Source organism: Choloepus didactylus, chromosome 26, assembly GCF_015220235.1.
Source record: "Choloepus didactylus isolate mChoDid1 chromosome 26, mChoDid1.pri, whole genome shotgun sequence".
In the NCBI taxonomy this organism is placed as follows: domain Eukaryota; kingdom Metazoa; phylum Chordata; class Mammalia; order Pilosa; family Megalonychidae; genus Choloepus; species Choloepus didactylus.
Genome location: NC_051332.1, coordinates 14,142,057 through 14,169,501, shown reverse-complemented (window position 1 = coordinate 14,169,501; position 27,445 = coordinate 14,142,057). Strand labels below are relative to the sequence as shown.

General features: G+C 37.3%; 1 long non-coding RNA gene across 1 annotated transcript in view; it reads right to left on the bottom strand.

Annotated features, from left to right (window-relative positions):
- LOC119520865 overlaps positions 1-27,445 on the bottom strand; it is a 301,392-nt gene that overhangs the window by 203,254 nt on the left and 70,693 nt on the right. Inside the window, exon 2 of the long non-coding RNA XR_005214225.1 lies at positions 11,644-11,707. This is a non-coding gene — a long non-coding RNA (uncharacterized LOC119520865). The remainder of the gene's footprint in view (positions 1-11,643; positions 11,708-27,445) is intronic.

Here is a 27,445-nt window from a genome sequence, read left to right as displayed (position 1 = left end):
CTCAGTCAATGGTAACACTTCATTACCATGCCAATATTTTTCATAAGATTTCTATCTTACTCTATAGAGGGACAGGTATAACCCTCAAGCCACTCCTGATACTGCCATGTCTTACTTACCCAGGATTAGCCTTGATAATGGTTATTAGGTTGATCTTAACAGCTTGAAATACTTTGTACTTGTCTTGAAGTACTCAAAGAAATTATTCTGATGATTTTTAAGTGAAAGATGTTAGTCAATAACCTAATCTTGAAAGCTCCCTTTATATGTAATTTCCATAGTCTTTAAATTTTAACTGCCATTGTTTACTGTCTTTTGGCTACATTCTCTATAATTTCAGCAGCATCTTAAATAGACAAAATGTCTATGTACAATGGGAAAACAAAATGGCTTGCAACATCAGAAATAAGAGCCAAAGTTAACTCTACAATATTAATGAGAATCTGTGGTAAGTATAGCCTTCTTTTCCTGCAACATGGATAACATACATAAGTGTCAGCATTATGAATGTGAGAATAAATAAATAACCTACAGAGTAAAATACAGCATCCTGAAAAATAATGGTTTCTAACATACAGGGCAGTTAGAAAATGTTTCACATTTTAACAAATCTGTACAAACTAAAAGAAATCTGTTTGTGGGACCATCCTCCAAACTTGCTGATAAGAATCTTCAAGAAATGTAGAATAACAATAAACCATTTATTTATCTAGTATCAACATGCTCAAAAGCTCTAGAACAGAAGGAAAAAAAATCAAGGCTCTTTTATGTCCAAAATGGATCATTTTTACTTGCCTTGAGAGTCAATGACTACCTGCCTTTAATATCTCTGTATGGGCTAGCTGGAGCTGAGACAGACATTTTGAAGATGGCCGTCAGAAGCTAATGCATTTTGGAGAATGCTATTTTGAAGCACAACCTGAGAGCAAGCAGATGCCAGCCACATGCCTTCCCAGCTAACAGAGGATTTCTGGATGCCAATGGCCTTTCTCCAGTGAAGGTACTGTTTGTTGATGGACACTTTATGGCCTTAAGACTGTAACTGTATAACCAAATAAACCCCATTTATAAAAGCCAGTCCATTTGTGGTGTTTTGCATTCTGGCAGCATTAGCAAACTAGAACAGATTTTCGTACCAGAGAAGTGGGGTGTTGGTGCTGCTGAGTTTGCAGATACCAAACATGTTGGAAGGGCTTTTTAAATGGATGAGGGGAAGATTCTGGAAGAATTGTGAGGACCTTGATAGAAAAAAGCCGAAACTGCTTTGAAGAGACTGTCTGTGGAAATATGGACTTTAAAGATTCTTCTGATGAGGACTTAAGCAGAAATGATGAATGTGTTGTTGCAAACTGGAAGAAAGGCAATCCTTGTTTTAAAGTGGTAGAGAATTGGCAAAATTGAGTCCTGGTGTCAGATGGAAGGAAGAAGTTGAAGGTGATGAGCTGGGATATTTGGCTGATAAGATTTCAAAACTAAAAGTTGTAGATACAGCATGGTTTCTACTTGCAGCTTATGGTAAAATGCAAGCAGAGAGAGATAAACTTAGAACTGCACTCTTGGGTTCAAAGAAACCAGAAATTGATGGTTTGGAAAATTCCAGGTTTCCAGGGGGTGAAACCCCAGAAGCTACAACTCAATGTGAGAATGTAACCAAACATGGGACCCAGCCTCCATTTCAGTACAAGCCAAGATTGGAGAAGGAATTAAGCAGAAAGGATTTGTGAAAGTCCTATTGTCTGATGGCTTTGACCCCTATGTGCCTCATACGAAGCCAACAGAATTTTTGTGTGCTCTTTACAGACAGAGCCGCTGCCGGTCGGGACTGGAGGAGACAGACAAGGAACACATTGAAGGAAAAATTTCTTCAAAGACAGAGCCATGGAGGTTGAGGTCTGGAGTCAGGAGGTCTCGGGCTGAGAGAGCAGAGTGGCCCACACGCATGGAAAGGGTGAGCTTGCCCCGGAGGTCGAGGGTGGGCCTTCCACCTCGATGTTCAGGAAAAGTTTGTTACCCCAGGCCTCAGGAAGGGTGGAGCACATTCCCAGGGTATTGGGGAGAGCCTGGCCTCCACCTCACTGTTCTGAAGGGGTTGAGCATTTGTCCCGGAGATGGAAGAGAATCCGGGTCCTGCTCCAAAGTTTGAAGAGGGTGGGGCCGAGAAGGTGGTCTCCCCAATGTGTGGATATGTTGGAGTACTCACCCCAGCGTTTGGAGAGAAAAGGGCTGCCACGAAGGCCCTTGGCAAGGGTTGGACTTCTGCTCTTTCAAACCCCAAGGATAAATAACTCTCAGACTGAAATCTAATGGAGTTTGCCCTGTGTGTTTTAGGAATTGTTTTAGTCCCTTAAACCCTGTTTTCCTTTCAGTTTCTCCCTATGGCAATGGGAATGTTTACCCTATTAATGTCCCTCCTTTGTACGCTGGAAGCAGATAACTTGTTCTAAGTTTCACAGGTACAGAGCAAGAGGGTAATTTTGCTTTTGGACAGACCATGCTTGTAATTGATTTTGATGGGATCTTGTACTCACCTATTGTTACTGAAATGATTTAAGTTTCTGTGATATTGTGATAGGATGAATGTATTTTGTATTTGGAAAGAATATGTTTTTCTGGTGTCCAGGGGGTGGAATGTGCCAGTTTGTATATTTATGTCCCCTAGGAAAAGCCATATTCTTTAATGCATTCTTGCAGGGGCAGATGTATTAGTGTGGATTGGGTTGCAACCTATTGGTTTAGTGTCCATGGAGATGTGACCCACCTAACTGTAGGTGATAACTCTGGAAAATTTCCATGGAGGTGTGGCCCCACCCATTCAGCATGGGTCTTGTTTAGTTTACTGGAGCTCTATAAAAGCTCAGACAGAAGGAGCTCACAGCTAGCTGGAGCTGAGACAGACATTTTGAAGATGGCCGTCGGAAGCTGATGCAGACATTTTGGAGAAAGCCATTTTGAAACGTAACCTGGAAGCAAGCAGACAGAGATTTTCCAGATGCCAATGGCCTTTCTCCAGTGAAGGTATCCTTTGTTGATGGACACTTTATGGCCATAAGACTGTAACTATGTAACCAAATAAACTACCTTTTATAAAAGCCAAAAAAAAAAATATCTCCGTATGATTTAGAGTCAGCTTGCACCCTTAAGGAGGGCATTATACTTTAGCAAAGAAACATCATTTAGCAGCAATTAAAATGCCCCAATTCTTAAACAAATACAATATCCAATTAGAAAAAGCCATATTTTTAAACATTTGTGCAAGAATAAGTGGCAGAAACTTAGTAATTGAAACATGATATCTGTACAGCAATTTACAATAGCACTAGAAGAGAATTTTATCATTATCCAGCATAGAACAGGTCTGCATTTGGTTACATGAAAAGACTTGATTTTTGATTTTAGCTTTTTTGTTTGTTTGTTTTTGCTTTTTTGTTTTTTATGAACAAACCTAGTAATAAAAGAAAATTACTTTTAAAGAGTTCAAACATGTTGAAAACACTACACATACTAAATTTTAGCAAAATCAACTAATTTCAAAGTAAGCAGCACATTTTGTCAAAATGTATGGTATCTAGGAATTACAGCTCTCCCTTTAATGGGATTTTGAGGTACAACTCAGTAAAAGCCAGAAGAGGCAAATGACAAAGTCCAACTTTGTCCAAAGATTCTAAATCTCACATTCTATTATATAAAACACAATTGTTTGGTGGAGAAAGATGGCAGAATAGAAGAGAGAGGGCAAAAAATTGTCTCCATGAAAAATACTAGATCAAAGACAGAAAGTGTCCCAGAATACATACATAGTTTCAGCAATGCACCAGCTGGTCAAGGTCTGCCAAATTCACAGGGACAGTGCTCTTAGTGAAACTGGGAGTCTGCATTGTGAAATGTGTGAGTGAGCCTCCTGGGTAACCAGCAGCTGCACCATGGTCCAGAGAAACTGGGGGTTGGTGTTTGGAAAGTGATTAGTTTAAAAACTCAAAGGAGGGTGTGGAGCCAGAGCAATAGCTGCACAACCCAGCATGGCAAGAAGTCCTTACCACAAAATGTGCACACGCCTAGCAGCTGGCTTGGACCATAGCTTTTTGCACATCTACAGCTAATTATCCCAGAGTTAAAAAGGCAGAGGTCCATGAAAAAAGGAAAATAACCATGCCCATACAGCCACCTTTACACTGGGCTGGGAATTTCCCTGAGTGATGCAGCACCCCAGCACTTCCCTTGTGGACAGCTGTCATTTGTGACATTGTGCTATCTTCCCCCCACAGAGATCCTTGGAGGCAGGACCACAAGGAAGTCCCAGGGACCATAAACCAATATGAAGGACATGTGTGTCCATGGGTGGGAAAGACTGTGGGGAGTCTGAACCAAAAATTTGGACTCCTACAACAACTATAAGTGTCCAGAAACACATGGGAATTTTGATTATTAAAGCTGACCTCCCTTCCTAACCACTCAGACCACACCCAGTCAAGGTGGGCAGTACCAAGTACAAACAGATATTTGGTGCATCAATTGGATTCCCACAGGGTGCAGACCTCCACCCACCAAAAAGGCAGTTGGGGAGAACTGGCTTGAGGGGAATAGGTGGTTTGAGGATGCCACCTGCTGGTTATTCAGAGAAAGTGTACTCCACCAAGTTGTAGCTCTGAAAAATTAGAGATATTTGTTCAAAGAAGCCTATATTTCCTAAAATAACCCTATCAAGTTAAGTAAATGCCAACCAGACAAAAACTACCAAAACTTTAAAGCATATGAAGAAACCAGAACATATGGGTAATCCAAACCCAAACACCCAAATCAAAAGACAAGATGAGACACAGTAATTGAAGTAATTAATCAAAGAACTAATGACAAACAACCAGACCATGGCACAGGATATAAAGGACATGAGGAAGGCCCTAGAAGAGCATAAAGAAGAATTTGCAAGAGCAAATAATAAAAGAGATGGTCATATGGATATAAAAGAAATTGTTGATAAAATTAAAAAGATTCTGGATACTCACTGTACTAGGTTGGAGGAAGCTGAACAGCAAATCAGTGAGCTTGAAGAGGACAGAATTGAGAGTGAAAGAACAAAAGAAAGAATAAGGAAAAAAGTGAAAAATTGAAATGGATCTCAGGAATATGGTGGACAATGGAAAACATACAAATATAAGAATCATTGGTGTACCAGAAGGGGAAGAGAATGGTAAAGGTCTAGGAAGAGTATTCAAAGAAATTCTTAGGGAAAACTTCCCAAACATTCTAAACAACTTAAATACACAAATCATAGATGACCTATGAACTCCAAACAGAATAAATCCAAATAAACACACTCTGAGACATATTCTGATCAGATTGTCAAATCCTGAAGAGAAGGAGCAATTTCTGAAAGCAGCAAGAGAGAAGCAGTTCACCACTTACAAGAGAAACAGCATAAGACAAAATAGTGACTACACAGTGACCACCTTGGAGGTGAGAAGGCAGTGGCATCATATAATTAAAATTCTGAAAGAGAAAAATTACCAACCAAGAATTCTTTATCCAGCAAAGCTCTCCTTCATATTTGAGGGAGAGCTTAAAGTTTTCACAAACAAATGCTGAGAGAATTTGCTAACAAGAGACCTGCCCTACTTGAGATATTAAAGGAGACCTATCAACAGATAAACAAAGAAAGAAGAGAGAAATATGGAGAAAGATTCTGTACTAAGGAGGTACAGTATGGGTATGTTAAAGGACATTAAGAGAGAGAGGGGGAAATATATCTGACAAACATAAACTAAAGGATAGGATGGCTGATTCAAGAAATGCCTTCACAGTAATAACATTGAATGTAAATTGAATAAATTTCCCTATTAAAAGATATAGATTGGCAGAAAAGACAAAATATATGAGCCATCAATATGTTGCATATGAGAGGCTCAAATTAGACACAGGAACACAAAGAAATTGAAAGTGAAAGGATAGAAAAATATTTAATGCAAGCTACAGCCTAAAGAAAGCAGGAGTAGCAATGTTAATCTCAAATAAAATAGACTTTAAATGCAAAGAATTTAAGAGACAAAAAGAAGGCAACTACATACTAATAAAAGGGACAATCCAACAAGAGTAAATAACAATCATAAATGTTTATGCACCCAATCAAGGTGGCCCAAAATATATGAGATAAACATTGGCAAAACTGATGGAAGGAATACATTTTTCCACAGTAATTGTGGAGGACTTCAATACATTACTGTGTCCTATAGATACATCAACCTGATTGAAGAGCAATAAGGAAACTGAAAACCCAAACAATCTGATAAATGAATTTGAATTAACAGACATATACAGAATGTTACATTCCAAATCACCAGTATACACATTTTTCTCTAGTGCTTATGGAACTTTCTCCAGAATAAATCAAATGCTGAGTCATAAAACAAGACTCAATAAATTAAAAAAAATATTGAAATTATTTAAAGCACATTCTCTGATCACAATGGAATTCAATTACAAGTCAATAACCATCAAAGACATAGAAAATTCAAAAATACCTGGATGCTAAACAACACACTCCTAGACAATAAATGGGTTAAAGAAGAAAGAGCAAGAGAAATTGCTAAATATGTAAGGACAAATGAAAATGAGAACACAACATATTGAAACCTATGGGATGCAGCAAAAGTGGTACTGAGGGGGAAATTTATAGCTCTAAATGCATACATTAAAAAGAAATAAAGAGCTAAAACTAAAGAACTAATGGAGAAACTGAAGAAGCTAGAAAATGAACAGCAAACTAATCCTAAACCAAGTAGAAGAAAAGAAATAACAAGGATTAAAGCAGAAAGAAATGACATAGAGGACAAAAAATCAATAGAGAATAAGTAACACCAAAATTTAGTTCTTTGAGCAGATCAACAACATTGACAAGCCCCTAGCTGGACTGACAATATCAAAAAGAGTGCTAGCCGGGAAATCAGGTAAGGCAAAGAAATAAAAGACATTCAAATTGGAAAGGAAGTAGTAAAACTCTCATTGTTTGCAGATGACATTACTGTGGATCAAAAAAATTGAAAAAACTATGAGGAAATTATGAACAACTGTATGCCAACAAACTAGATGATGTAGAGGAAATGGACAATTTTCTGGAAACACATGAACAACCAAGACAGCAGAGAAGAAATGGAAGACCTCAATCAAACAAACATATGCAAACATATCCAATAAGTCATCAAAAAGCTTCCTACAATTAAATGGCCCATGCCAGATGGCTTCACAGGGGAATTCTACCAAACTTTCTAAAAATAACTGGTAGCAATCTTACTTAAACTCTTTCAAAACATTAAGGAAAATGGAACATTACCTAACAGATTTTATGAAGCTAACAGCACTCTAAAACTAAAACCAGGTAAAGATGCTACAAGAAAGGAAAACTACAGGTCATTCACCCATATGAACATAGATGCAAAAGTTCTCAACAAACTACTTGCAAATCAAATCCAAAGGCACACAAAAGAAATCATACACCATGACCAAGTAGGGTTCATTCCAGGCATGCAAGGATGGTTCAACATAAGAAAATCAATGTATTACAACATTGTAACAAATCAAAAGGGAAAAATCAAATGATCATCTCAATAGATGCTGAAAAATCATTTGACAAAATCCAACATCCCTTTTTGATAAAAACACTTCAAAAGGTAGGAATTGAAGGAAACTTCCTCAATATGATAAAGAGCATATATGAAAAACCCACAGCAAGCCTAGTACTCAATGGTGAGAGACTTAAAGAATTCCCCCTAAGATTTAGAACAAGACAAGGATTCCTGCTGTCACCACTGTTATTTAACATTGTGCTAGAAGTGCTAGCCAGGGAAATCAGGCAAGACAAAGACATAAAAGGCATTCAGATTGGAAAGGAAGTAGTAAAAATGTCATTATTTGCAGATGATATGGTCTTATATCTGGAAAACCCTGAGAAATTGATGACACAACTACTAGAGCTAATAAACAAATTTAGCAAAGTAGTGGGATACAAGATTAGTGCATATAAATCAATAATATTCCTGTACACTGGAAATGACTGAATTGTAGAGACACTTAAGTAAAAGAAACCATTATCAATAGCAACCAAAAAATTAAGTACCTAGGAATAAACTTAACCAAAGATATAAAAGACCTACACAAAGAAAATGACATAACTCTACTAAAAGAAACAGAAAGGGACCTAAAAAGATGGAAAAATGTTCCATGTTCATGGATAGGAAGGCTAAATGTCATTAATGTGTCAATTCTACCCAAACTCATCTACAGATTCAATGAAATCCCTCTCAAAATTCCAGCAACCTACTTCACAGACTTGGAAAAGCTAGGTGTCAAATTTATGTGGCTGGGGAAGATGCCTCAAATTGCTAAAACCATTCAAAAAAAGAAAAATGAAAGGTGAGAACTTACACTCCCTGACTTTGAAGATTATTGTAAAGCCACAGTAGTCAAACAGCTTGGTACGGGCACAAAGATAGACATATTGATCAATGGAATCAAATTAAGTATTTGCAGATGAACCCCCAGACCTACAGTTGACTGATCTTTGATAAGGCCCCCAAAACCACTGAAATGAGACATAACAGTCTTTTCAACAAATGGCACTTGGAAAGCTGGATATTCATACCCAAAAGAATGAAAGAGGATCCCTTCCTCACACCCTACACAAAAATTAACTCAAAATGGATTAAATACCTCATCATAAGAGATAATACCATAAAAATCCTAGAAGATAATGTAGGGAAACATCTTCATGACCTTGTTTTAGGAAGTCACTTCCTAGACTTTACACCCAAAGAACAAGCAAGAAAAGAAAATAGATAAATGGGAACTTCTAAACTTAAAAACTTCTGTACCTCAAAAGAATTTGTCAAAAAGGTGAAGAGGTGGCCAACTCAATGGGAAAAATATTTGGAAATCATGCATCTGACAAAATACCAATATCTTGCATAAATTAAAAAAAAAACATACATCTCAATGACAAAGCATAAAAAGCCCAATTATAAAATGGGCAAAAGATATGAAAAGACAGTTCTCTGAAGAGGAAATAGAAATGGCCAAAAAAAACACATGAAAAAATGTTCAGCCTCACTAGCTATTAGGGAGATGTAAATTAAGACCAAAATGAGATACCATCTCACACCAATTAGAATGACTGCCGTTAAACAAACAGGTAACTACAAATGCTGGAGAGGATGTGGAGAAATTGGAACACTTATTCATTGTTGGTGGGATGGTATAATGGTTCAGCCACTCTGGAAGACAGTCTGGCAGTTCCTTAGAAAACTAGTTACAGAGTTACCCTTCAATCCAGTGTCACCCATCTCAGTATGTACCCAGAATATCTGAAAGCAGTGACACAAACAGATATGTGCATGCCAATGTTCATAGCAGCAATATTCACAATTGCTAAGAGATGGAAACAACCCAAATGTCCTTCAAAAGATGAGTTGATTAAGAGAATGTTATATTCACATGATGGAAAACTACACAGCTGTAAGAAGGAATGATGTCATGAAACATATGACAACAAGGATGAAACTTGAAGACATAATGCTAAGCAAAATAAGCCAGACACAAAAAGAGAAATACTGTATGTTACCACTAATGTGAAAACTGAAAAATGTAAAATAAATGGTTTGTAATGTACAATGTAGAGGACCTAGCAAAATATAGCAATTAGTGAAGGGATGATAATCTATTAAGAACAGATAAGTTATTGTGGGTAAATTTAACATTCTGGGAACACTCAGGAATAACTACGGTTTGTTAATTTCTGGTGGGTATGGTAGGAACAAGTTCACAGAAATATCCTAGTTTATCTGTTTTTCTTATTCCTTTCCTAGGTTATAGTCTATATATTTACTTGGGGTAGAATACAAACATGTTGGAAGTAATTCTAGGATATTTGTTTTTGTAGAATATTCATTTTTTTCTTATTCCTGTTTTGGTTTTGTTTAAAATGGTTTTTTATTGTCTGTTTTTTTAGTTTTTTGAGGAACTTAATTTTTTAATTAAATTGTTTCATTGAGATATATTCACATATCTTACAATCATCCATGGTGTATAATCAACTGTTCACAGTACCATCATATAGTTATGCATTCATCACCACAATCTATTTTTGAACATTTTCCTTACATCAGAAAGAATCAGAATAAGGATAAAAAATAAAAGTAAAAAAGATCACCCAAATCATCCCCCATCTCACACTATTTTTCATTCAGTTTTTGTCCCCATTCTTCTACCCATCCATCCATATACTAGATAAAGGCAGTGTGATCCACAAGATTTTCACATTCACATTGTCACCCCTTGTAAGCTACATTGTTATACAATTGTCTTCAGGAGTCTAGACTACTGGGTTGGAGTTTGATACTTTCAGCTATTTACTTCTAGCTATTCCAATACATTATAACCTAAGAGGTGTTATCTATATAGTGCATAAGAATGTCCACCAGAGTGACCTCTTGAATCCATTTGAAATCTCTCAGCCACTGAAACTTTATTTTGTTTCATTTCTCTTCCCAGTTTTGGTCCAGACAGCTCTCTCACTCCCATGAGACAGGGTCTAACCATCCTTGGGAGTCATGTCCCACATTGCCAGGGAGATTTTCACTCCTGGGAGTCATGTGCCATGTAGGAGGGAGGGCACCAAGTTTACCTGCTGTTAGCATAGAGAGAGAGGCCACATCTGAGCAACAAAAGGGGTTCTCTGGGGGAGAGTCTCAGGCACAATTATGAGTAGGCTTAGCCTTTCCTTTGCAGTAACAAGCTTCATAAGGGCAAGACCCAAGATGAAGGGCTGAGCCTACTAAGCTGGTAGTACCCAATGCTTGCAAGAATATCAGGAATTCCCCAGATGGGGAAGTTTAATATTTCCCCATTTTCCCCCTAACCCTCAGGGGGACTTTGCAAATACTTTTTATTCTCTGCCCAAATTACTCTGGGTTGTACTGGGGCTTCATGCTAACCTGTACAAACCAACAAGATCTCACTCCCTAATCAAAGTTCCATGTAATTATGGCATTTGTGTAAACCAACTATACAAGTTAAATTATATAATTTTCTATAGAAAATATAGATTTGTCATCAAATAAACATCTCTTCATTTGGTACCACAAAAAGCCAAAGTTTTCAAGCACAGTTAATATCATACTCTGCCCTTTAGTCTTATCTACCACAATCTCAACCAAGTCCATTTCATTCAAACCTCCAGTTGAAGTCTGAGCTCCTTTTCAGCCTCTGCAACAGTTGCTCCCTGGGTCAATTATCATGCTCACAGGTGCTGAACTCTGGCTCCAAAACTGCCAATTTTTAAAAGCTCAGGTTTTCCAAATGTTTTTGCCAATCTCTTACCCTGAATCAGTGCTGATTTTGGGTCATATACTTGATCAAGTGGGATTTGCCAGGGATGAAAAAGTATTTTGATATCATAACTTTTTCAAAAGACCCAACTTTTCTGCTATGCCTTTGCCATGTGTTTTCCTGGGTTTCTTTCAACACTAGATGAGTGTTTGTGTCTGTATTATGGTAGTATTCCTGTGTGAGCCACCTGCTGATAACTGAAGGGCATTATGACTTGCAGTGAACACTTGTATTTCCTGTTTAGTGCCTAATGGTTAAGGTATTGTCACTTACCTTTCCATGATCAGTTAGACAGTTTGATGTCCATTTTAAATTGTGGAGTTAAATTCTAAATTTTCTAGAAGAAAACATAGGGAAGCATCATCAGGATTTTGTGTTAGAGAATGATTTTTTAGACTTTATGCCCACAGCAGAAGCAACGAAAGACAAAAAAAAATAGAAAAATAGGACCTAATCAAAATAAAACTTTTGTACATCAAAGGAATTTATCATGAAAGTGAAAAGACAACCTATGCAATGGGGGAAAATATTTGGAAACCATATATCTGATAAGGGCTTAATATCCAGTATATATAAAGAAATTCTATAGCTCAACAATAAAAAGACAAACAACCCATTCAAAAATGGGTAAAAGTCTTGAATAAATGTTTTTGCAATGAGGATAGGCAAATGAGTAAAACACACATGAAAAAATGCTTAACATCACTAGCTATCAGGCAAATACAAATCAAAGTCACAATGAGGTATCATTTAATACTCCACTTGAATGGCTCCTATTAAAAAAAGAAAACTACAAGAGTTGGAGAGGATGTGGAGAAATAGGTACACTCATCCATTGCTGGTGGGAATGTACAATGTGGAAGACAGTTTGGCAGTTCCTCAGGGACCTAAATTGAGAATTACTGTATGACCCAGCAATCCAACTACAAGGTATACCCAGAAAAATTGCAAGCAAGGATTCAAACATATATTTACATCCTGATGTTCACAGTGGCATTACTCACAATTGGCAATTAGTGGAAGTAACACAAGTGTCCATCAACAGATAAATAGATAAAATGTGGTATGTAAATATATAATGGAATATTATTTAACCATAAAAAGGATTGAAGTCCTGATGAATGTGACAAAATGGATGAACCTTGAGGAAATTATGCTGAGTGAAATAAGCCAGACACAAAAGGACAAATATTGTATTGTCTTGCTAATATGACTAATTATAATAAGCAAACTTCTAGAGTTAGATTCTAGAATAAATGTTACCAGGGGATAGACTATAGTTAGAGAATGGGGAGTTGAAGCTTCATTTATACAGAATTTCCATTTAGGTTTATGGTAAAGATTTGGAAATAGATGGAGATGATGGTAGAATATTATTGTGAGTGTGGTTAACAGCACTGAATCATATAGGTGAATGTGTTTAAAAGGGGAAACTTTAGGTCACATATGTTACTAGAAATAAATTAAAAGATGAAACATATGAGTGTATAACACAGTGAACTCTATTGTAGACCACAGACCATGGACTATAGTAAATAGTACAAGTATAGGCATGATCTTTCATGAATTATAACAAAGTATGACACTAATACAAGGTATGTATAATAGGATGGTATATGAGAAAAAACACCTAATGTAAACTGTGGACAATAGTTAATAGCACTATTTTAATAATTGTTCATTAATTGTAAAAAGGGCGACTACTATTAAAAATAGTACAATTTAAAAAGTGCTACCATCAATTGTAACAAATGTTCCACATCAATGCACTGTGCTGGTGGTGGGGTGGTGTATGGGAATCCTGTATTTATGCATGATTCATCTGAAAACCAACAAATTCTCTAATAAAATTTTTTAAACTAGGAGGAAAGAGTGGTGTCACTTTCTTGCTTCATTCCTGAAATCAGCAGTCTATTCATTACTGCTTTTGCACCATCAGTATAAATGTCAACAGCATCTTAGTATTACAAAAATAATTTTGACCTCACAGAACTCTGGAAAGAGTCCTGGGGACTAGAGACTACACTTTGATATTTACTGGTTATTCTAAGGATATTTTCCCTGAGGGTCATTTTTAACTATTTTCACTTTCATGGGCTCTTTTTCATAAAATTTACTAAAACACATACACACACAGTATGATGCAAAGTGAGAGCTAAACAAATCACCTGGAATTTATTCATTCTCTGCTGTTTTGGGGAAAAGATAAAAACTATGAAGCCAGAGCATTAAAAGTTGAAAGTCAGAAGTCATAGGAAATCTTATCTTGCAGCTCCAGGAGTCATCTTATGAGAAACTTCCATAGAAATTTTTAGTAAACAATAAACCTCTGAAAAAATATCTGACATGTCAGAAGCAATAAGAAGGGCCATGATGGTTGCCCACCTGTCCATGAGTGACTCTAATGTAATCTTGATGAACCTGGGAATTTTTTTAGTAAATCTAAACATTTCTTTCCCATTGGTCACTTTGAAAATTATGTGTCTGTTTATAGTATTTCACACAAAACAACTGAAAACTTAAACATCCAGCAACAGTGGATTAGTTAGGGTGAATATATATCCAATGATGGAATCATATGCTGGTATTAAAAATGAAGTTGAAGGGAAATATTTGTTGCTGTGGAATGATTTTGAAGCTACATGTCATAACATTTCTCCCTATTAATATAATAAATTCCACATGATTGGAATTTCTTTTGAAAGCTATCAACAATGAGGTATTTATTCTCTGTAAATAGCAGTTTCTCAAAATCACTTTTCCAAGAAGCTTATTTTGACTTCAGTGTGACATAGACTAGACCCAGAGACTTCTGTTCTACCCCAGGCTCCACTACTCAGGAAACTAGTGACTGTCTTAGTTTCAATTTTAATATCTTTAAAATGAGGAGTAATTAGATAACTTTGGACAAGCTTTCATGTACCATTCTGATTTATACCTCCCCCCAGGGTCACAAATCCAACACAGTATCCTGGAATTCACTGTCTCCTCAAACCTTGGGCTGGGTATAGTGTAGAGTTTAATTGGGCCTTACTGAATTCTGAGAAGAGTAACTAGACTGCTGACAGTGGCACAAACAAAAGTAAAAATTGGGCACCACAATCCCAAATCAGCTACTTTTTGTCTGTAGCAAAAACAATGAGATGCCATAAACCTGAAATCCTCATATGAGCAGAAACCACATCCAGCCAGCCTGGTGCTTTTGCACAATAACTAATCAGGAAACCCGGATAGCAGCAAACCATCAGAGGCATAACATGGAGCTTGGGTGAACCCGTTTTCATCTTTTAGAAATATCAATCCCATTTACCCTCTCTAGAGAACTTTGACCTAGTAAAACATACTCAGGGCTCAATTTGTAGTTTCAATTTACATTGTTCTCTTTTAACAGTCCTCTGATAGCTAAGATGGAGGATGGAGGAAGGAAGTTAGTTAACCTTTGACCCCAGGGTTCTCAGTGAGGTAAGATTGGGGTCACTATACTCCCCAATTCTGTGCTGGTGGTTCTCAGGGACAAACTGCAGATTTTAGTGTGGGAAAGGAAATGGTCAACAGAATATAACAAATGAGGATTTAAATCCCTATTCACTTATCTACTAACACAGCAATACTGGGCAAATCAGTTTTTCCCTCTGAAATTTAGTTGGATATTTTTTTAAATATAGGTGGTAATACCAATACAAAGGATGGCTATTGTATTAATTAGGGTTCTCTAGGGAAACAGAATCAATGAGAAATATCTATGACTATAAAATTTATGAAAGTGACTCATGCAAATGTGGGTATGCATGAGTCCAAATTCTGTAGGACAGTCAGCAAACTGTCAACTCCAAGGATGATGTCCGAAGAACTCCTCAGGAAATGAACTAACAACTTTGACAAACTCCTCAGGAAATGCTTCACTGGGCAGCCAAAGAAGAAGTGAAGGTCCTCTATCTTGCTTATAAGTCTTCAACTGATTAATTGGATTAAATGCAGCCAATTACATTCTCTCATTGTGGAAGACACACCCTTCAGTGAGTCATCAGTCACAGCTGCAGTCAATTGACTGATTTAATAAACCAGCCTGTTGGTTTATTAACCAGCCACAAACATCCATGCCAGCAATTGTTAGGCCAGTGCTTGCTTGACCAGACAGCTGGTATTAGCACCTGGCCAAGCTGACACATGAACCTAACCATCACAGCTATGTTGGTTAAATGAGCCAATAAAGAAAAGAACAGTATGCCTTGTAATACTAAAAGCTGCTCACCTCTGAGAATTTACCATACTTTATATACTATCCTATGTAATACGGAGCATGAGGGCACTAAATGTTGTATGTTGGTGGTAGATGGGTTAATAATAGTTGCAATTAAGAATTCAATATCTTAGGCTTGCAGAAATAAGCTGCCCATTTACTATCAGGCACTGGCTTTTGGGCCTAGGTCTCTCAGGTTGGAGGGTCTATGTCAAGCCCAGCCGGGCCCAAGATGTGGTCATTCTTGCTGTGTGCACTGTCACCTCAGGTCTTCAAGGGCCATCCCACCAGAGGAGAAAGGGGAGGTGCCCACAGCCTGACCCAGCCCACTATCCAGTTCCCTCCAGATGCCTAGAAGGCCCTCTTTCCCAACCTATCCCTAACATCAGCCCCAGCTCTTCTCTGGGCCACCCCCTGACCCTTTCCCAAAACCTCCTCCACCTTCTGGGGTGATGGTGGTGCCCAAGGCCCCTGACACCTCCCAGTCACCAAGACCTCACTGCCCTCTCCCACAGTGGTCCTCACCTCTCCCTATGAGCCCCCATGGGACCAAGTAAGCTCCAGAGCCTTCTGCTGCCATGGTGTGAGACAAAAGATGGTGACAGCAGGAGTGCCAGTGATGCACAAGGGTCACAGCAAGCCTGGGGGTGGGTCGGTGGGGTGCACACAATATTGAGGCTGTCACAGATGTCAGGGTGGGCTGCAGTTGCTGGGGATTCCAAGAGGCCTGGTCCTTTTGTCACCCACAAATATGGCTGATCCCAACCAATGCCACCACACCCTGGGGCTCTGAAGACAGAGGGCTACTGTGAAGTGGTGTGATGAATATAGGTGAGAAGTTTAAGTAAAGTACCTGGAAATAGTCTTCTGTTACACTCAATAATGCCTCCCAACAGATGACTTCATCTTAGGAATGTTAGCTTTCAAAATTGTGCAAAAAATATGTGAAGGGTGTAGTAAAGTAGAAAATATGTATAAACTAAAATGAAAACATGGGTGGCATACACACCACTTCCCAAAAGAAAATGAAAAATCTTGATGTTAGATGCACAAATTTTACACAATTGTTATCCTAATAGCATAAAATTTTGTAACTGTCATATACGGAGTATTAAGTGATTCTTTCCTGGTCAGTAACTTTATGATATCAATTTATTCTTGCACCAACAAGAGAAATTAAGTTTCATGCAAAATCATTAAAGCATTAAATTTTAATAATAAAATTAATTTTAAAATGTGCAGGATTCATATAGGGATATGTATATACATATATGTATAGTATATATAAACACATACACACACACAAGCATCAGTTTTCATTATGCTAGCTGTTTGGGAACTTGTCTCTTGCCAATCCAGAAAACCCTCTGCACAAATGTAGAAAAGAATGGAGAAGTTTTATTATTGAATATGGATTAAACCAGACTGTCATGTGCATCACAGGCAATCTACTAATGAGCTTCCAGACAGAAATATCCCTTTTTCATATAGCCAGGCAGATTCATAAGATGAAAGATAACTTTTCCTCAAGTAAAGGGACTGGACAGCAACATTTGCTACATACAGTTCATCCTAAATTCACCTAATTGTGGCAACCAAATGTGCTAGTTTATTGACTTCATTCAAATGAAAAATAAAACTTCATGTATCTTTTAAGACAAGCAGGCAGTCACAACCTGTAGTGAGGCACTAGGCTAAACCCTCACAGAGAAAAGGAGATGGGGTGCTCTAGCTTCCTTGATGTTTGCAATTCAAAGACATGTTGCTGAGGCTATTAAGAAAGACATTTCCTCAATTGTAAAACTTGTAAGAGTCTTATTTACCTTTATAAAAGAGGTACATACCTGTCATAGGGACAGGGAAAGGATTTGCAATTACAAGTTTTCTCAAAAAATGCTCTAAGGAAAGGGATGTGGAAAAAAGTTTCTTTCCCTTTTAGGCACCAAAGAAAATTCAATGTAGTTTCAGATTTGCCTTTACCCTTACAAAGGACCCTGTAAAACTTAACATGATTTCAATCAAAACCTTAATCAAGTTCTTTATTGGAGAGCTTGGTTTGGAGGTTTCTTGTGGATTTTTTAAGTTGACAGAACAATTTCTAACTTCCTCAGGAAATATATAAGCCCTTAGAAAAGCTAGGAGTTTTTATTTTGGAAAGGCATAAACAAATGGAAAGCTTGGTACTGACTTCAGAAAAGAACAGAAACATCCAAATATACATAAAAATTGAGCATATGTTTAAATTTCATTCAGCAAATGGTGTTGAGAAAGTCAGATTAGATCTTTATTTCACACATTATAATAAATAAATATTACATGAATTCAATATTTGAAAAGTGAACCATCAATTAAAATGTAAATAAAAGGTTTTAAATATTACATAATTTGAGATAGCCTGAAACAAAAAGCAGAAACCATGAACAATTAATTTTACTATGAAATATTTAAAAGTCCAATTTCAAAAACATATATACACAAAGTTAAAACACAAATAAACCAAGAAAATGTATTTAAAATTATGAGACTCAGATTTCACTCTCTTAATAAATTGCTATTACAAATCAGTGGGAAAATATGAACATCCAACATTCAATAAAAATAGAAGAATATCCCATTGCTGCTTGTCATCTAATCTGGGAACCATGTATTGCCAGATGCATATTTTATTTACTACAGCGAAAGAAAATATATGGCTAACTAAACTAACACATGTTATTGACTTTAAGATACATCATAAGAGGCAATTTCATAGCTGTTAAATATTTAAAAAGAAACAAGTTTTGAAATTCAGTTATAGGAAAGAAATTAAGCCAATTAAGGCAATAAATATATGAAAAACATTTACCATCACTACAAATCAAAAAAAGTAATGCTAAAACAAACATGAAGCTATTTTATTCTATTTCAAATTTCATTCCCTTTCAAACATACTGCATTAGCTAAAAACACCAAATACAGTTTTGCCCACCTTTATTTACTTCACACCATTTAGCACAGTTTTCCTTGGAAATGGGTAGGAAGTGGCCCTATGAAATGGTGTTGAAATAAATTTGCAGAAGGATACTATTCATGTGGCTCTTTCATTGTCAGGGATTTTTGGTATCTGTTCAGAGCAGTTGAGTCTGATGCAATTCTCCAGATTCTAGATCCCTCTACACTATCCTTTCTGCCTGTTCAGCAGATCTGGTTCAAGTTCACTGAAGATCCAGCCTCCAAGAGATATGACAATTTGGAGCTATTGGTTAAGATTAAAGGTTAAAGTGAATTTTTACTTTGGTTTTAGGCAAAGTAAAATAAAAATAAAGGAAGAATATCCCATAGAAATAAAATTCCTATTTGGAAGTAAGGAGGACTTTTCACCAGAGATTCAGGAAAGAAGTCCCAGAAAGAGAGATCCTGGAGTTGTTGTACCTGAATCTATTTTTTCCTCCTTGTAAAAAAAAAAAAAAAAAAAAAAAACTTGTATTGGAGAATAAAAAGGAATTACAGAAGTGCATGTCATGACTTTACAGATAAGTGAGTAAAAAAAGCAGATAACACAACCATTTACTCACCAATATTTCAAATACTATCAGAACTTGAAACACCCTTTCTCTATTATTGCTCCCTGCTCCAGCCAGAATCAATCCCAAGACTAAAGAACACACTAGGCAAAAAGTTACCCATGTATTTAATTAGGGACTTACAGGAAGATTTTTATCAATGACTCTTGGTTAGGAAATGAAAGTCAATGATCCAGCCAAATAAGAGGAATAGGAATGTCTTATATAGCTCAGCAGAGCCTTTCTAGGTTTGGAAACCTTAGCTGAGTCTCAAGAATGTGGATTTCAGCAGAGCCTCATAAGATTTGGATACAAAGAAACTTTGGCTGAGTCTTGTGAAGACTGATTACCAACATTGATTAGGCTCAATGAACTTCAATATCTGTGCTCTGGTCATGGGAGTTGCTGTGTGCCCAAGGTTCCATCCTTTTCCCTAAGGGAAGGGGTTTCCAATGCCTGGACTACCTCCAACTCCTCAAAAGCAGGTTATCCTGACTTCTAACACCAAATTCTAGTTGTCAATGAATTTGTTATCCTATTTATTTGGAAACAAGTTTTAACTTAAAGAAAAGTTGCAAAAATGGGACAAAGAGTTTTCATATATCATTTACCCAGAATCTTTGATCTTAATATTTGTCACATTTGTTTCATCAGTCTCTATTTGTATGTTTTATATTAATATTTCTAAATCATTTGAGAATAAGTTGCATACCTCTTTCCATTTACTTGCAAATAATCTATTTATTTCCTATGAGCAAGGATAAGTCCCTTACAAAACCACAGTGCAATTCTCAGAAGCAGAAAATTTAATGTGAATAAAATAGGTTTGCATAATCATTAACCCATGTTCACATTTTGCCAGTTGTCTCAATTAAGACATTATCATTTTTTTTCTGATTCAATATCCAAACCAGGGACTTCCATTTCTGACCATGGTGGAAGAACAGGAACTGGATTTACCCTCCTACCTGAAACAACCAAGAAATCAGGCAAAAGGTATGAAACAACTGTTGGAAGACATATCAGGAAATGAGCAACAGTGATCACCAAGAAACAGGACACAAGGTAAGTGTGTTAGTTAATACCAGACAAACACTGTGGTTTCTCTGCCTGAAGCACTCAAATGACCAATTCCTGTTTCAAAGAGAGAAAGAGTTAATTCTTAGGCCAAAAGCAGGAGATCAGATTGCCTATTATCCTAAAATGCTGTCTCCACAAACTGTAGTAATTCTGGTGGTTTTATAGAATCAAAAGATGGGCAGATTTTAGAATAATGAGCACAATGGCTCCAGATGATGTAATTAGATATGAATTAATTATTGAGTAAGTGAAGATTGATTACATGCTTAGTCACAGAATGTTTGTAAGTAAATAGCAGCCTTAATATCATGATAGGTGTGATTTTTAGTGTTATAATGAGGTATAGGCCACTTGTAGGTTAAAGGGTAAGATACTGCACATGTCAGGCAGGCCCCCATTTTGGTTAGATCCAGCTTCAGTTATCAAGATAACTTTGCACATGGGGTGGGTTAGTTCTGGGATGACCCAAGACCCTTCATTAATAAACATTAGGGCTGTCTTTAATGATCACAAGACTCCAAAGTCACAAAAATGTATAAAATGGGTACAAGTGAGGGTAAGTCACAAGCTTTTTGCAATCACAAGGGTACAAGGTAAAGGTAACAATTATCAAAGATCAAGGCAGCTAGATAACAGTTTCACTATTTCACATATTTCCTTCTGGCTATTCTAATACTCTTAGAAAGTAAAAAGAAATAGGAATATATTGATTTAATAATCATATTCATTTGTTAATTCCTAACTTCTTTGTTACATAGTTTCCTAGGCTACTCAAAGTAAATACCAGGAAATGGGTTGGGTTAATAAAATGGGAATTTATTCACTCATGGTTGAGGCCAGGTGAATGTCCAAATCAAGATGTCAATATGGTGATGCTAGTGATCCTTGTCTCTTCTGCCACATGGCAAGGCATATTGTGTTGTGGGTTGGTCTCACCCCTCTCCTCCTGGTTTCATTGCTTTCAGCTTTCTTTGATGGTTTTATCTCTTCTATATTCATTCCATTTATAAAGGACTCCTGTAGAAGGATTAAGACCCATTCTGATTAAGGTGGGACACACCTTAACTAAAGTAACCTCATCAGAATATTCTACTTATGATGGGTTCACAACCACAGGAAGGGATTAGATTTAAGCACATGCTTTTCTTGGGTACATACAGCTTCAAACCACTGCACTAAGCCTGTGCATGTCTCAGTGTACTGCCTTGAAAGAGTTTGCAGGCTGTGGCATAGAAAGGGGGAACCCAGGCTGAGCTCAGTGGGATCCTTAAATTGAGGAGATGCAACTGAGAGTCCTGGGAGACCAAGGCAGCTAGAGTTCAAAGGCAGACTGCCAAAGAGGAGAAAGATGCACAATAGAAAGTGGAAGATCTTTGGAGGGTCTTCCTTTGAGCATTCAGCAGATTACTGATGGAAACATGTGAGGAAACCACCTGAAAACAGAGAAGAAGCATCTGAAAAGATAAAGGGGAAAAGAGTCCAATAATCACACAAGGATTGGCCTAGTACCTCTTCTCACTAACCAGAGTAAAAAATAGTAACTCATGATTCATAGGCCTTGGGTAGAGTAATCAGAAGGGACTTGTCTTGCTAGTGGGGGAATAATTGGAACTAGAATACACACTACAAATTTCAAAAGCAAGAACAAACATGTCAAATTGTTACCAAGTAAATTAACTGAATAACAGAAAAAAAAAACCCTCAGGAATATTCATAAGAAAACAAAACCATTCAGCATCCAATAGGGTAAAAGTCACAATGTCTGGCATTCATTCATAGACTGCAACTTTTCAATGAAGCCAGAAAACATAACTCATAATGAAGAGAAAAATCAACAAAGCTGACCCAGAACTGATACAGATGTCAGAATTTAGCAGAAAAGGATGTAAAAAAATGTTATCACAACTCTATCCTTAATATTCAAACAGATATGTAGAGAAGTGGAAGATAAGAAAAGACTCAAGTATCTAGAGATGAAAACTATAATTCTGAGATGAAAATTTACTGGATAGGATTATTGGCAGATTAGAAATTACAGGAGAAAAGATTAGTGAACTTGAAAACATAGCAATAGAAACTACTCAAAATGAAATACTGAGAAAAAGACAAAATTAAAAAGAAATATTAGTGAGCTGGGGCACAGCTTCAAGCTTCTTAATATGCTCATAATTACAGTCTATGAGGAAAGGAGACAATAGAAGGCAAATATTTTCTAAATTTGATGAAAACCATAAGTTCACAGAACAAAGAAATGCAAACCCCAAACAAAGAAACACTGAAAAAACTGACTGCACAAAAGCATCATAATCAAATTGTTGAAAAGCAGTGCTAAAGTGAAAATCTTAAGAGCATCCAGAGGAAAAAATACAGTTTATGTCAAGAGGAATAAAAGCATGAATGATGGCATATTTTTCAGAAACAATACAAGTGAGAAGACAGTACAGCAATGTATTTAAATATTGAGAGAAAAAAAACCTATCAACCTAAAATAGACTGCACTACAAAAATGTATCTCAAAACTAAATATGAAACAAGACATTTTTCAGATGTACAGAAGTGGAAATAATTCATCACCAGCAGATGCACACTATAAGAAATGTTAAAAGAAGTCCTTCAGGCAGGAAAATGGCACCACAAGAAAACATGGATCTACAAAAAGAAATGAACACCAGAAAAGGTGAAAACATGGATAAATATAAAAATTTTTCTTACAAATTAAATCTCTTTAGAAGATAATTGAGAGAGGCAGGGCAAGATGGCGGACTGGTGAGCTGTATGTTTTAGTTACTCCTCCAGGAAAGTAGGTAGAAAGCCAGGAACTGTGTGGACTGGACACCACAGAGCAATCTGACTTTGGGCATACTTCATACAACACTCATGAAAACGTGGAACTGCTGAGATCAGCGAAATCTGTAAGTTTTTGTGGCCAGGGGACCCACGCCCCTCCCTGCCAGGCTCAGTCCCATGGGAGGAGGGGCTGTCAGCTCTGGGAAGGAGAAGGGAGAACTGCAGTGGCAGCCCTTATCGGAAACTAATTCTACTGATCCAAACTCCAACCATAGATAGACTGAGACCAGACACCAGAGAATATGAGAGCAGCCAGCCCAGCCAAGAGGAGACAGGTATAGAAAAAAAACAACATGAAAAACTCCAAAATAAAAGCGGAGGATTTTTGGAGTTCTGGTGAACATAGAAAGGGAAGGGCAGAGCTCAGGCCCTGAGGCGCATATGCAAATCCTGAAGAAAAGCTGATCTCTCTGCCCTGTGGTCCTTTCCTTAACGGTCCTGGTTGCTTTGTCTCTTAACATTTCAATAACCCATTAGATCTCTGAGGAGGGCCCTTTTTTTTTTAATCCTTTTTTCTTTTTCTAAAACAATTACTCTAAGAAGCCCAATACAGAAAGCTTCAAACACTTGCAATTTGGGCAGGTCAAGCCAAGAACAGAACTAAGAGAGCTCTGAGACAAAAGGCAATAATCCAGTGGCTGAAAAAATTCACTAAACACCACAACTTCCCAAGAAAAGGGGGGTGTCTGTCCACAGCCATCATCCTGGTGGACAGGAAACACTCCTGCCCATCGCCAGCCCCATAGCCCAGAGCTGCCCCACACAGCCCAGTGTGATGGAAGTGCTTCAAATAACAGGCACACACCACAAAACTGGGCGTGGACATTAGCCTTCCCTGCAACCTCAACTGATTGTCCCAGAGTTGGGAAGGTGGAGCAGTGTGAATTAACAAAGCCCCATTCAGCCATCATTTCAGCACACTGGGAGCCTCCCTACGCAGCCCAGCAGCCCAGAACTGCCCTGGGGGGACGGCACTCACCTGTGACATAGCACAGTCATCCCTCAACAGAGGACCCAGGGTGCACGGCCTGGAAGAGGGACCCACTTGCAAGTCTCAGGAGCCATACGCCAATACCAAGGACTTGTGGGTCAGTGGCAGAGACAAACTGTGGCAGGACTGAACTAAAGGATTAGACTATTGCAGCAGCTTTAAAACTCTAGGATCACCAGGGAGATTTGATTGTTAGAGCCACCCCCCTCCCTGACTGCCCAGAAACATGCCCCATATACAGGGCAGGCAACACCAACTACACACGCAAGCTTGGTACACCAATTGGACCCACAAGACTCACTCCCCCACTCACCAAAAAGGCTAAGCAGGGGAGAACTGGCTTGTGGAGAACAGGTGGCTCGTGGACGCCACCTGCTGGTTAGTTAGAGAAAGTGTACTCCACAAAGCTGTAGATCTGATAAATTAGAGATAAGGACTTCAATTGGTCTACAAATCCTAAAAGAACCCTATCAAGTTCAGCAAATGCCACGAGGCCAAAAACAACAGAAAATTATAAAGCATATGAAAAAACAAGATGATATGGATAACCCAAGCCCAAGCACCCAAATCAAAAGATAGGAAGACACACAGTACCTAGAGCAACTAATCAAAGAACTAAAAATGAAAAATGAGACCATAGTATGGGATACAAAGGAAATCAAGAAGACCCTAGAAGAGCATAAAGAAGACATTGCAAGACTAAATTAAAAAAATGGATGATCTTATGGAAATTAAAGAAACTGTTGACAAATTAAAAAGATTCTGGACACTCATAGTACAAGACTAGAGGAAGTTGAACAACGAATCAGTGACCTGGAAGATGACAGAATGGAAAATGAAAGCATAAAAGAAAGAATGGGGAAAAAAATTGAAAAAATCAAAATGGACCTCAGGGATATGATAGATAATATGAAACGTCCGAATATAAGACTCATTGGTGTCCCAGAAGGGGAAGAAAAGGGTAAAGGTCTAGGAAGAGTACTCAAAGAAATTGTTGGGGAAAACTTCCCAAATCTTCTAAACAACATAAATACACAAATCATAAATGCTCAGCGAACTCCAAATAGAATAAATGCAAATAAACTCACTCCGAGACATATACTGATCACACTGTCAAACACAGAAGAGAAGGAGCAAGTTCTGAAAGCAGCAAGAGAAAAGCAATTCACCACATACCAAGGAAACAGCATACGACTAAGTAGTGACTACTCAGCAGCCACCATGGAGGCAAGTAGGCAGTGGCACAATATATTTAAAATTCTGAGTGAGAAAAATTTCCAGCCAAGAATACTTTATCCAGCAATGCTCTCCTTCAAATTTGAGGGAGAGCTTAAATTTTTCACAGACAAACAAATGTTGAGAGAATTTGCTAACAAGAGACCTGCCCTACTGGAGATACTAAAGGGAGCCCTACAGACAGAGAAACAAAGAAAGGACAGAGAGACTTGGAGAAAGGTTCAGTACTAAAGAGATTAGGTATGGGTACAATAAAGGATATTAATAGAGAGAGGGGAAAAATATGACAAACATAAACCAAAGGATAAGATGGCTGATTCAAGAAATGCCTTCACGGTTATAACGTTGAATGTAAATGGATTAAACTCCCCAATTAAAAGATATAGATTCACAGAATGGATCCAAAAAAATGAACCATCAATATGTTGCATACAAGAGATTCATCTTAGACACAGGGACACAAAGAAACTGAAAGTGAAAGGATGGAAAAAAATATTTCATGCAAGCTACAGCCAAAAGAAAGCAGGTGTAGCAATATTAATCTCAGATAAAATAGACTTCAAATGCAGGGATGTTTTGAGAGACAAAGAAGGCCACTACATACTAATAAAAGGGGCAATTCAGCAAGAAGAAATAACAATCGTAAATGTCTATGCCCTCAATCAAGGTGCCACAAAATACATGAGAGAAACACTGGCAAAACTAAAGGAAGCAATTGATGTTTCCACAATAATTGTGGGAGACTTCAACACATCACTCTCTCCTATACATAGATCAACCAGACAGAAGACCAATAAGGAAATTGAAAACCTAAACAATCTGATAAATGAATTAGATTTAACAGACATATACAGGACATTACATCCCAAATCACCAGGATACACATACTTTTCTAGTGCTCACGGAACTTTCTCCAGAATAGAACATATGCTGGGACATAAAACAAGCCTCAATAAATTTAAAAAGATTGAAATTATTCAAAGCACATTCTCTGACCACAATGGAATACAATTAGAAGTCAATAACCATCAGAGACTTAGAAAATTCACAAATACCTGGAGGTTGAACAACACACTCCTAAACAATCAGTGGGTTAAAGAAGAAATAGAAAGAGAAATTGCTAAATATATACAGATGAATGAAAATGAGAACACAACATACCAAAACCTATGGGATGCAGCAAAAGCAGTGCTCAGGGGGAAATTTAAAGCACTAAATGCATATATTAAAAAGGAAGAAAGAGGCAAAATCAAAGAACTAATGGATCAACTGAAGAAGCTAGAAAATGAACAGCAAACCAATCCTAAACCAAGTAGAAGAAAAGAAATAACAAGGATTAAATCAGAAATTAATGACATAGAGAACAAAAAAACAATAGAGAGGATAAATATCACCAAAAGTTGGTTCTTTGAGAAGATCAACAAGATTGACAAGCCCCTAGCTTGACTGACAAAATCAAAAACAGAGAAGACCCATATAAACAAAATAATGAATGAAAAAGGTGACATAACAGCAGATCCTGAAGAAATTAAAAAAATTATAAGAGGATATTATGAACAACTGTATGGCAACAAACTGGATAATGTAGTAGAAATGGACAATTTCCTGGAAACATATGAACAACCTAGACTGACCAGAGAGGAAATAGAAGACCTCAACCAACCCATCACAAGCAAAGAGATCCAATCAGTCATCAAAAATCTTCCCACAAATAAATGCCCAGGACCAGATGGCTTCACAGGGGAATTCTACCAAACTTTCCAGAAAGAACTGACACCAATCTTACTCAAACTCTTTCAAAACATTGAAGAAAATGGAACACTACCTAACTCATTTTATGAAGCTAACATCAATCTAATACCAAAACCAGGCAAAGATGCTACAAAAAAGGAAAACTACCGGCCAATCTCCCTAATGAATATAGATGCAAAAATCCTCAACAAAATACTTGCAAATCGAATCCAAAGACACATTAAAAAAATCATACACCATGAGCAAGTGGGGTTCATTCCAGGCATGCAAGGATGGTTCAACATAAGAAAATCAATCAATGTATTACAACACATTAACAAGTCAAAAGGGAAAAATCAATTGATAATTTCAATAGATGCTGAAAAAGCATTTGACAAAATCCAACAT